Genomic DNA, 10,474 nt, shown 5'->3' with positions numbered 1-10,474 from the left:
AACAAAAAAGAAGCCGGGCATGGTGGCTCACGCCTGTAACCCCAGCACTCGGGAGGATGACATGGGAGGATCGTTGCCAGTTCGAGACCAGCCTGGGCTACAAAGTGAGCTCAAGGCCAGCCTGAACTGCATAGTAAAAGACAAAAAAAAAGGAAAAAGATTATATATATATATAATCAAACTCAAACTCAGCTCTCAAACTCAAACTCTGAGGTACATAGTGAGACTCTTTCTGTCTCTCTCTCTCTCTCTCTCTGACACACACACACACACACACACACACAGAATTAAAGCATGGTATTATTTTTTTTCTGGGGCCATGGTGTGTACCACCAGGGATCACACCCAGGGTCTCATGCATTCTAAGCACACACTCTGCTATTGAGCTGCACACCCAGTTCTTCTTTTATGTTTTGTTTTATTTTGTTTGTTTTCAAGATGAAGTCTTGGTGGGTTGCCCAGGCTAAACCTCAAACTCCTATGCTCAAGGAATTCTGCCTCAGCTTCCTCATGGCTAGGACTAAGACACCATTCACCCTGTAAAAGCATGTCTCTACATGTGTGGGAATGATAGCATAGAGAGCATTTGATGATGCAGAAGAGACAGTGGGAGACCAGTTAAGGAAAACTGAGGCCTAACTGGCCTCTCTGTGAGCACAAAGGAGAAAGGCAGCGAGCAGGCCTGATGTCACGTTGCAGGTTTAGGGCAAAGGGAATACAGCTGAGGTCAGGTTGTTTACCTGGGCAGGCATGAATGGCTAATGGAAGGCAGATGACCCTTGTGTTACTTTAATTGCTTGTGCCCATGTTTGAGTGAATAAAAGATGGATGCTCGGATGCTCAGGCCTTCTCTGCCTACTGGAGGCGAGAGCCCCCTGGCTGCCACAGGCTAAGCTAACTCTGTGTCTGTCTTTCATCCTTGTTCACCCCCAGGCAAGGGTCAGAAAACAAACTAGCAGGGCTTGAACTCCTACAAGAGAGAACTCACAAGCGGTCTCAAACGGCATCCACAGGGACAGGAAGGAATCGGGCATCCGAAGAGGAAGTGAGATATGTGTGGCAGCGGTGTCTGCTCTGGGAAGCGCTCTTCTGACGGTTTCTATTGTCTCAAGGAAATAATCAAGGTTACCAGCTAAGAGAAGATGGTAGAAGTTGGAGATGAAAAGAGAAAAGAGAAGTAGTCATCCTGCTCCAAAATAGTAACTTGGGAAGGTGGTCACAAGGCTGCGGGAGGGGACTGGGAGTTTGAGTCTCACAAACATGTGAGGTGTGCAAGGCACAGCAGAGACAGTGAGTTGCTTTAGCCAGGGCTGCCAGTTTGCTCAGTGAGTAGAACAAAGGAGAGTGAGAAAGGGAAGTGAGTCTGTTAATTAGCTGTGAACTTTAAATTGGATATAGAAAACAATAAAGTCAGGGGCATGGAGGAGGCAGGACTGGTGGGCTGTAGGTCTTGGTGGGAGAGTCATAGAAATGGGTTGGAAAAGCGCTGGGAAGAAATGAGGTGATGCAACTGTAAACCCAGCAAAAGAACTAAAGAAGCAAGAGTTTAAAACAGCTGGGTGTGGTGGTGCACACCTGTAATCCTACTATTTGGAAGGCTGAAGCAGAAGGATGAGGTGAGTTCAAGGCCAACCTGAGCTTCATAGCAAAACCCCATCTCAAAAAGGTAAGTAAATAATAGTAAATAAATAAATTAAAAGCAGATGACTTACCTGAAGGTGGGGAAAGATGAAAGCGAGAGGGAGAGGGAGGAGAGAAAAAAAGACTCTGGACAAGTGGGGGGTATTTGCAAGGGAAACTGATAGATTCTGCCAGCCTGCGGCTTAGCTATCTGTAACATGACATCCGCCCAACTTGGTACGAACCCAGAGAACTAGTTTATCTCTCCCAGAGTAACTTCTATGTTCTCCTTCCAGAGATAAACCTGCCATCCCTTTTTGCATGTGCACGGAGCCCTCTCCAATCCCAGTTACACAATCATCCAAACCTCCACCCCCAGCTCCCAGTAAACCTGTTTCCTGCTTTGCAGGCACTTCAAATCAGCGGTTAATATGTCATTTTGTCCTCCTCCAAAACTCTTCCCCCAGCCAAAACTGATAAAAGTAGCAACACTTTTTTGTTCTCGCTGAGAGCCGCTGCACCCCCGTTTTCTGCAGGCTTTGAGGGAGTCAATGCAGGAGATGAGAACACGTTACAGCTACAGCAGGAGGTGCATTTGGTGAAGGGGAGGCCTCAAGATAAAGATGGAATGACCGGGCCTACATACCTCCCTGAGGGATAAACAATAATGACCAATATTCTAGGTGGGCATCGGTCACCCAAGTCGGTGACCAGGACCTCTGGATTCATCTCTTGCAAAAAAACATCCTTGTTCTTCCCATGTACACTTTCTGTGGACACTTGTTATGTGACTTGCTTCCACAATGGATCAATATTACCCAAGCAACTAAACTTGTAATCTTACTGGTTGATCATAGTTTTGTCCCACACTGTACCCACCTCATGACGCCTCCTGACTCTCTCAGGAGTTGTCTCTCCTTCAGTAAACTTTCCTACTCTTCTGTTGTTCCTCCAAATTCACTCTGATTTTGGAGAACACGAACTCAGCATATCAGACATCTAGCAGGTTGGGAGTTATAATATTTCTCTACATCACTTGGAAGTCCTAAATCAGAGGGGCTCTTGCTTTGTGTGTGTGTGTGTTGAGACAGGAGCTTGCTATGTAGTTTAGACTGGCTTTGAACTCATTACATAGCCCAGATTGGCCTCAAGCTCATGATGATCCTCCTCCCTCAGCCTTGAGTGCCACCGGGACCACAGGTGTGCACCACCACACCCAGGGTTGCTTTCACTACCTCATTGATCCTACCTATGACCTTTTCAGGTAGGTGTTACTGTTAGCTCAATTTTAATGCAACACAGTGAGAACAGAGAACTCCAATATGTTTCCCCAGATCAAAGCTTTTCTGTCGAAGAGTGGTGATTCAGCCCCAAGCAGTGTGACTGCACAACATTCCAAATCATAGCAGAAGGCAAATGACAACAGCAAGGCATTTTAAGATGCAGGAGAAAGTGGAGAGTCAGCAGGGAGGGCCAGACTCTCACAGCAAGCAAAGGGGGAGAAAGTGAGGGCGGAGGCGGAGGGGGTGCCCGCCTGTGGTATGAGAAGAGCAAAGGAGACCTTCTCACCCTTGCAGCTGGCTGAAATGAGGCAGATGCAAAAGTCGCCAAGGAGATGGAGAATCTGGTGGCAGAGGACCAACTACAGGAAGCCTCAGGCCCCTGCAGTGACACAGGCTTGGAGGGAGAGAATGACAGGCGACGGTCTCTGAAGGGTCATCCATGAGCACAGGTGAGTGAGTTAGGTGGAGGACAGCTGGGGACTGAGGAGGGCAATGGCCATCATGACCTCAGATTGTAGTTGTGGACATGTAGAAGCCAGATAGGTTGCACTGGGGGCTTTTCTAAAGCATAACTCCTCAGAGTTATTTTAAAATAGCAAATATAATCCAGGTGCGGTGGTACATGCCGGTAATCCCAACACTCAGGAGGCTGAGGCAGGAGGATCACTGAGAATTGAGACCAGACCTGAGAATTGGGCTATAAAGTGAGCTCAAGGCCAGCCTAAACTGCATATTAAGACTGACTCAAAAAGACAAAAAAAATTAGCAAATACAAGTTTACCACATAGGTTCTGTTTTTGATTTTTTAAGGTATAAATAAATATTATTTCTTAAGTAGATTAGGGAAACTTTGCCATCAGATGGTACAAGGAAGCAGCAGCCATGTGAGACGTTGGCAGGGCTGCACCGCCACCCTGTGGTAGAAAAGGGACATGCACTATGTTCTCCCTTCTCTTGTGACCAAAGCACCCAGTGTTGCCCACTACCTCCCCATCTGTGTGGAGAGTATGATTACATGGCCTTGGACATAAACTCTCCGCTGTACTCTCTGATTCCCCTGGAACTAGCCATTCCACGCCTGCTCACCAGCCTGGCATTGTGAGGAACTTTTCCTCCAAACCAGCCTCAGGTAGACAGGGCTGGCCAGGCAACAGGAAGGGCGCTGGGCCTTGTTTCCTCTCTCTTTCCTACTCCTCTGAAGCCTGGATGGCCCTGCAGCTGACCTTCCTTTCCATACCGAGCCTCTCCCTTCATCCCTTCAGTTCTCTGTCCAACCAGGCAAACACTCAGCAGGTACCTAATGTGAAGCCCTGAGCTAGACACCAGGGCCCCGAATGGACACGCCCCCAGGCCCAGTGATTGACACTGTCCTGGCCTGGGATGAATGAAAGAGGGCGGTAGTGCTGGGAGACAGGTGTGTGGCTGAATGAAGCCCTTGCAAGGGCTGCTCTCCGCAGGTTTGAGGGCTCCCAGAGCTTCCTAAAATTAAAAAGATTCCTCTGCTCCTTTAAGATGCTGCTCCTGGGGTTCTCAAGAGAAACTCAGTTCCTCAGTGTGGTGATGCATGCCTGTAATCCCAACAATTGGGAGGCAGAAACAGGAAGGTAGCCTCAAGTTCGAGGCCAGCCTACACTATAAATAAAGCAAGACCCTGTTTTGAAAGAAACAAAAACAAAAAACCATAAAATAATGCCTAGAGAGCTGGGTATGGTGGTGCACACCTGTAATCCCAGCACTCAAACTGACTGCTGGATTATTGTGAGTTTGAGGCCAACCCGGACTACATAGTGAGTTCAAGACCACCTTAGGGGCCAGGGATGTAGCTCAGTGGTAAGTGCAAGGTCCTGAGTTCAATTCCCTGTACAAACAAAACAAATTTTAAAAACCCCAGCCTGAACTACATAGCAAGACGCCATCTCAAAAACAAAATAAACAAATAATGTTAGGGATTCATTTAAATTGTTGCAAGAAATATGGTTCATGAACTACATGATTTTATTTAAGGGTAGTTGAGTTGTTTACAGTTTTAGACTACTACAAATAAAGCTTCTCAAAATGTTCATGTATAGCTTTTGTGTGACACACATTTTTATTTCTGTAGGATAAAACCCAGTAGTGCAATTGGTGGGTTGAATGGTTGATGCATGAAGAATTTCAGGGAAAACCACCAACGTGTGTTTTGCCTTCCATCACCAATGTACGAGGGACCCAGCTGCTTTCACTCTTACCTACACGCAGCCTTGGCGCTGTTTTCCTTGTGTGTGTGGTACTGTGGGTTGAACCCAGGGCCTTTGCACTGAGCTATATCCCAGCCTGTTTTCATTTTGAATTTGCCATTTGTACTTCTTCCTTGGCAAACAGTCCAATAACGTAATTGAACCATTACTGTGGTTCTAAAATGTGCTAAATTGGGCTGGGGATTTAGCTCAGTAGCATAAACACCTGCCTGGCAAGTGTAAGGCCTTGAGTTTGATTCCCAGTACCACAAAAAATAAAATACGATAAAATAAAATGTGCTAAATCCCCCATGCTTCTCCCATCTTAACCTCTCCGTTTCAGATTCATACCTTTCAGGCGTCAGAACTGGTATCCCACAGCAACAGACTCAACATATTCAGTGCCAAAACTACCATTCCACAACCAGTCTTGGTCCACCCCGATAAAGAACTAACACTGAGGGATTTTGTTATATGCTAAGCACTCTTCGAAATTCTTTACACATATCAATTAATTTAATCTTCACCGTGGTTCTAGGCAGTCACTACATCACATCTATTTTTACTACCTCCATCTGACACATGGGAAAATGAGGCACAGGGAACTTGAGTATCTTACCCAAGCTTGCACAGCTGGCAAGGAGCTGATAGGATCATCCAGGGGCCCAAGAGCCACCTTTTTTTTTTTTTTTTATCGGTACCAGAGATCAAACTCACGACTGCCTGGTTGCAAGGCAGGCGCTTATGCCGCTGAGCTAAATCCCCAGCCCCCCAAGAGCCATCTTTAATCTGTTGCCACTCTCACCTCCCCACTTACAATTAATTAGCTAGGCCCAGAGATTTTTGCCTTTAGAGTATTTTAGTCCACTGTCTTTTCTCTCCTATTCTGTGACTGCCACTGTATTTCAGATCTTACCTCTTACCTGAATCACTGCACCTTTTTAACCTCTTCCTTATCCTCTTTCTCCTTTTTTTTTTTTTTTCCTGAGACAGCCTTGCTATGTAGCCCAGGCTGCCTTGAACTCCTGGCAATCTTTCTGCCTCAGCCTCTTGAGTGCTGGGATTATCAGCATGCACCACACCACCACGCCCAGCTGGACATGTTTTCTTTCTGTTAAACCACAAGGTAATGCACTCTTCACAAAATATATACTGGCAGATGAGCAGAACTGGTTTTTGAAGTTCAGATTAACATATTGAACAAATATCATTCACATCTGAACACTGTCTCTTCTTGGCAGCTACTCTATAACTTAGTTGTAGAAAAAATCTACATAAAACCTGTCTGAAAGTTCTCAAATGTCCAACAAAGTTAAAAAGTTTTAGCATGAGATAAGTAAAGCCAGCAGTATTCCAAGACTCCATTTAGTTACATTACACCCATAGTTTACAAGGTAATATAACCAAACCCCCTGTAGGGAAACAAAAGTTTGGTAATACTGAATAATTCTTCTAAAAGCATATTCCAGTAACCTTTTGATTTAAAAGGCATGAAAGAAGGCACCTGTAAAATAAGGAGTTTTAATCCCCGGAGGAATTCCAGGATGAAGTCTACAATTCCGACAGTCTGAAGTGTAAGGCAATGGTGGTGTGAGGAAACGACAGGAAAGATCAGAGTTTATTCATCTACATACAGGCAGGCTGACATCGGAATGAGATCAGCGCACATCCGAAGGGGAAGCTGAGCATATGTAGGGTTTTGGGATTGGGGTTGGAATTTCAAAGAATCTCAGAGGATCTGAATGAATTGTTTGAGTGAAAAGCTGTGAGGACAATCAGCGCAGATAAGTAGAGTATCACAGGGACACTGCAGGTTCTGTGTTAAATTTGTTTACCTTTCTTCTCACTTACCAAGGGCAACCTATTGTTTCCCATTATTTCCAAGAGAGACATGAGGTCTCAGGTCAGGCAAAACACAAAGTACTTCCCAGAAGTGCAAATGATCCAACTTAGGATTCAACAAAAATTAAACTGGAGGGGCTGGGGATTTAGCTCCGCGGCATAAGCGCCTGCCTTGCAAGCAGGCAGTCATGAGTTTGATCCTTGGTACCGATAAAAAGGAAAAAGACACAAAAAAATAAAATAAATAAATAAATAATTAATTAAACTGGAATAAAGTGATTAAGAATGAAAGGTCCAGAATAAAAGGAGATCCTGCTAAAAATACCAGTAACAAAGCGCACTGAACCTTCAAGGACCTTTCTCTTAGGAAAACTTGATTTATGAATGCACTCAATGGTAGTGTTTGCAGAATATGTGTGAGGCCTGAACAACGCACACTACACAGAATACACACACACACACACACACACACACACACACAGAGAGAGAGAGAGAGAGAGAGAGAGAGAGAAAACTTGAGAGGATCCTACCACAGTATAAACTGCTGAATATTATGGTGGTGGTGTAGGTGGAAGGCCAAAAAAAAACTGCCTGTCTCTCCAGTGGCCACTTCCTCTCCTTCCTCCCTTCACCCCTGAACACAACTTCCTCTTTCCCTTCCTGCGTGGGAAGAAAACTCTCCCTGTAGCCAAAGACCACATAAACCCCAGCTCCCTTTGTCTCAGGTGTGAGGAGCCGTTGTGCAATCTTTATATCCTCAGTAAACACCTCTTTTTCTTTTCATCTCTCTGTTGTACCAGAAAACATAAAAATAATGGCACCTTTGAGTTTATTCATTATGGCAAACATACTACTATGTTAACAATAAGGGAAACTGAACTCTGCATTATTGTGAATTTTCTGTAAACCTAGGAAACTAGGGCATGGTGGTGCTCGCCTGTAGTCCCAGCACTTGGGAGGCTGAGGCAGGAGACTAGCCACAAATTTGAGGCAGGCCTGGGTTATGAAGTGAGTTCAAGGCCAGCCTGAACCTTATGGTGAAACTCTGCCTCAGAAAGGACCAAGAAACAAACAAACCAACCTAGGAAAGTATTTTAAACCATAAAAAGCTGACTCCAATTGGATATGGCAGCACATGCACTTAGTCCCAGCCACTCGGGAGGCTGAGGCCAAAAGGTCCCTTGAGCTGAGGCATTCAGGACCATCCTGAGCAACATAGCAAGACCCCCACCTCAGAGAAGGAGTAAAAAAGCTTACCAACTAAAATTATACAGTTTTATGTATTAGCTTTAAACAACTTGGTTTACAGTGCTTTTTTTAATAATGCTTTTTTTTTTTTTCATACATAAAAGTTGTTAGCAGCCCAGTTCCAAGAGAAATCCTGCATAGCAAGTTTGACACCCAGAATCAAAATCCATTGCAGGCTTTTCTGCAAGCACTTGAGAAGATAGTGGAATTCTGAGAAGGAGCAATTTCTATGCACTACAGACTCTGTGGCAGTGTCATTAGGCTGTCTTGCTTCACTGTGTGACTTTGGAAACAACTATGTACACAGCCAAGAGTACCATTCTGAACCCTTGAACCTGTATTTCTGGAGCTTGAGTTTTCTTTCTTTTTTTTCTTTTTGAGACAGGGTCTCACTATGCAGCTCAGGCTGGCCTTGGGCTCACTTTTTGTAGCCCAGGCTGGTCTCAAACTTGCAATGATTCTCCTGCCTCAGCCTCCTGAGTGCTGGGATTACATCACCACACCTACCTGGAGCTTTAATTTTCAACATACTCCACGGGTAGAGTTTATCTGGACATGAACATCACCAGAATGACGATGAGACCCTTCTCCTGCCAATCTTGTTGCTCAGACACATAGGAAGGTTGATGCATGTTCACCACTTGCAGCTCCCAGTTACAACTGGCTCCCATGGCCCTCGAATGCTTTTCTGTTTGTTTTTTGTGTTTTTGAGACAGGGTCTCCCTTGGAGCACTCAGTCTTTAGTATAAAAAAAAAAAAGAGAGAGACAGGGTCTCCCTATTTGGTTCAGGCTGGCCTTGGGCTCACTTTGTAGCCCAGGCTGGCCTCGAATTCCCAATGACTGACCTCCCTCAGCCTCCCGAGTGCTGGGATTACAGTGTGCCGCCATGCCCGGCTTTGAGTGCTTCTTCGATGCAGATTTCTTTACCTCTCGGTTCTGTCTCTGTTGGGAGCCGCCGACACTGGTCGCCTTACTTGGCGGACGTAGGGCCTGTGGGTGGGAGCGGAGCCTGAGCTAGATTGCCCCTCCCATCGAGTGAGTCAAGTTGGCGCCTGCTTCCTGCCCCCTGATTGCGCTGGCGACTTAAACAACCCGCTCTGTAAGATAGTCTGCCTAGCAACAGCTGATGTTAGCCAATCAGCCCGCATCGCGCGCTTTGAACTGATTGGCCACTGTCACCCTATAAAAGTGAATGCCTCACCCGCCACGAGACAGGAAGCACAGAGAAAGCACAGAGAGAGATAGAAAAAGTCCACCGGCGAGAAAGGGCTGGTGGCAGAGAGGAGGCCTCGCGGGGCCCACGCGGAGATAAATAAAGGCAAGGTTGCACACCGCCAGACTTTGTCGTGTGTCTTTCCTGCCGGCCGGGAGCGACCCCGACATGTCTCCATACATGACTGGGAGCAGACAAAGGCCTTGGCCGCACAGAGAGAAAAGTTGTGTGCAGCACAACGCACTAGGTCCTTTGGCCCCAGCCATCATCCTTCAACTGCTGCAGCTCCAGCCCAGCTGGGCTAAGAATTGTTCTAAAATTTGAATCAGGGTCTTGCCATGTTGTCCAAGCTGGGCTTGAATTTGTACTCCTCTTGCCTCAGCTTTCCCAGAAACTGGGATTACAAGGTGTGTTGCTGCTACACCCTTTTCTCTTCTCCCCCTCTTCATTTGTTCCTTCTTTCAATCTCTCCCTTTCCTTTATTCCCCCTAGTGCTGGATTGAGCCCAGGGCTTCACACATGCTAGGCCAAGGCCTCTACCACACAGCTAGATCCATAGCTTTTTTTTTTTTTTGGTAGTGGGATTGAACTCACAACCTTGTTCTTATCTGGCAGGCAGTATGGCACTGAGCTAAATCCCTGGCCCTAGATCCACAGCTTTTAAAATTATTCTAAAAATGACAGATAAAGCTGTATTAATTGTGCACATGACATTCACAAATGCAAACTGACGTTTACATTACATATTTGTTTTGTTGTGTTGTAGTCTGTCATAATAGGGATTGACCCCAGAGCCTCAATCAGGCTACCTAAGTCTACTACCACTGAGCCATACCTCCACCCCTCTATTGTTTTGGGTTTATCTTCTGTTTTTGAGACAAGGTCTCACTATTCAGTTCAAAATAGCCTTGAATTTGTGGTGACCCCATTGTCTCAGCCTCTTAGGTGCTGGGATTACACAACTGGCTTTTTTTTTTTTTTTTTTTTTTTTTGAGACAGGGTCTCACTATGTACAGTAGTTTAGGCTGAATTTGAACTATGTGATCCAGGT

General features: G+C 45.7%; 1 pseudogene; it reads right to left on the bottom strand.

Moving 5' to 3' along the window:
* Positions 1–5,922: 5,922 nt before the first annotated feature.
* On the bottom strand, positions 5,923–9,098 carry LOC100714241 (E3 ubiquitin-protein ligase RNFT1-like; annotated as a pseudogene).
* Between the last annotated feature and the right edge of the window lie 1,376 nt (positions 9,099–10,474).

Source organism: Cavia porcellus, unplaced genomic scaffold, assembly GCF_034190915.1.
Source record: "Cavia porcellus strain 051 isolate PalLab524CR breed Dunkin Hartley unplaced genomic scaffold, mCavPor4.1 scaffold_8, whole genome shotgun sequence".
Classification (NCBI taxonomy): Eukaryota; Metazoa; Chordata; class Mammalia; order Rodentia; family Caviidae; genus Cavia; species Cavia porcellus.
This window is presented reverse-complemented; position numbering and strand designations above follow the sequence as displayed.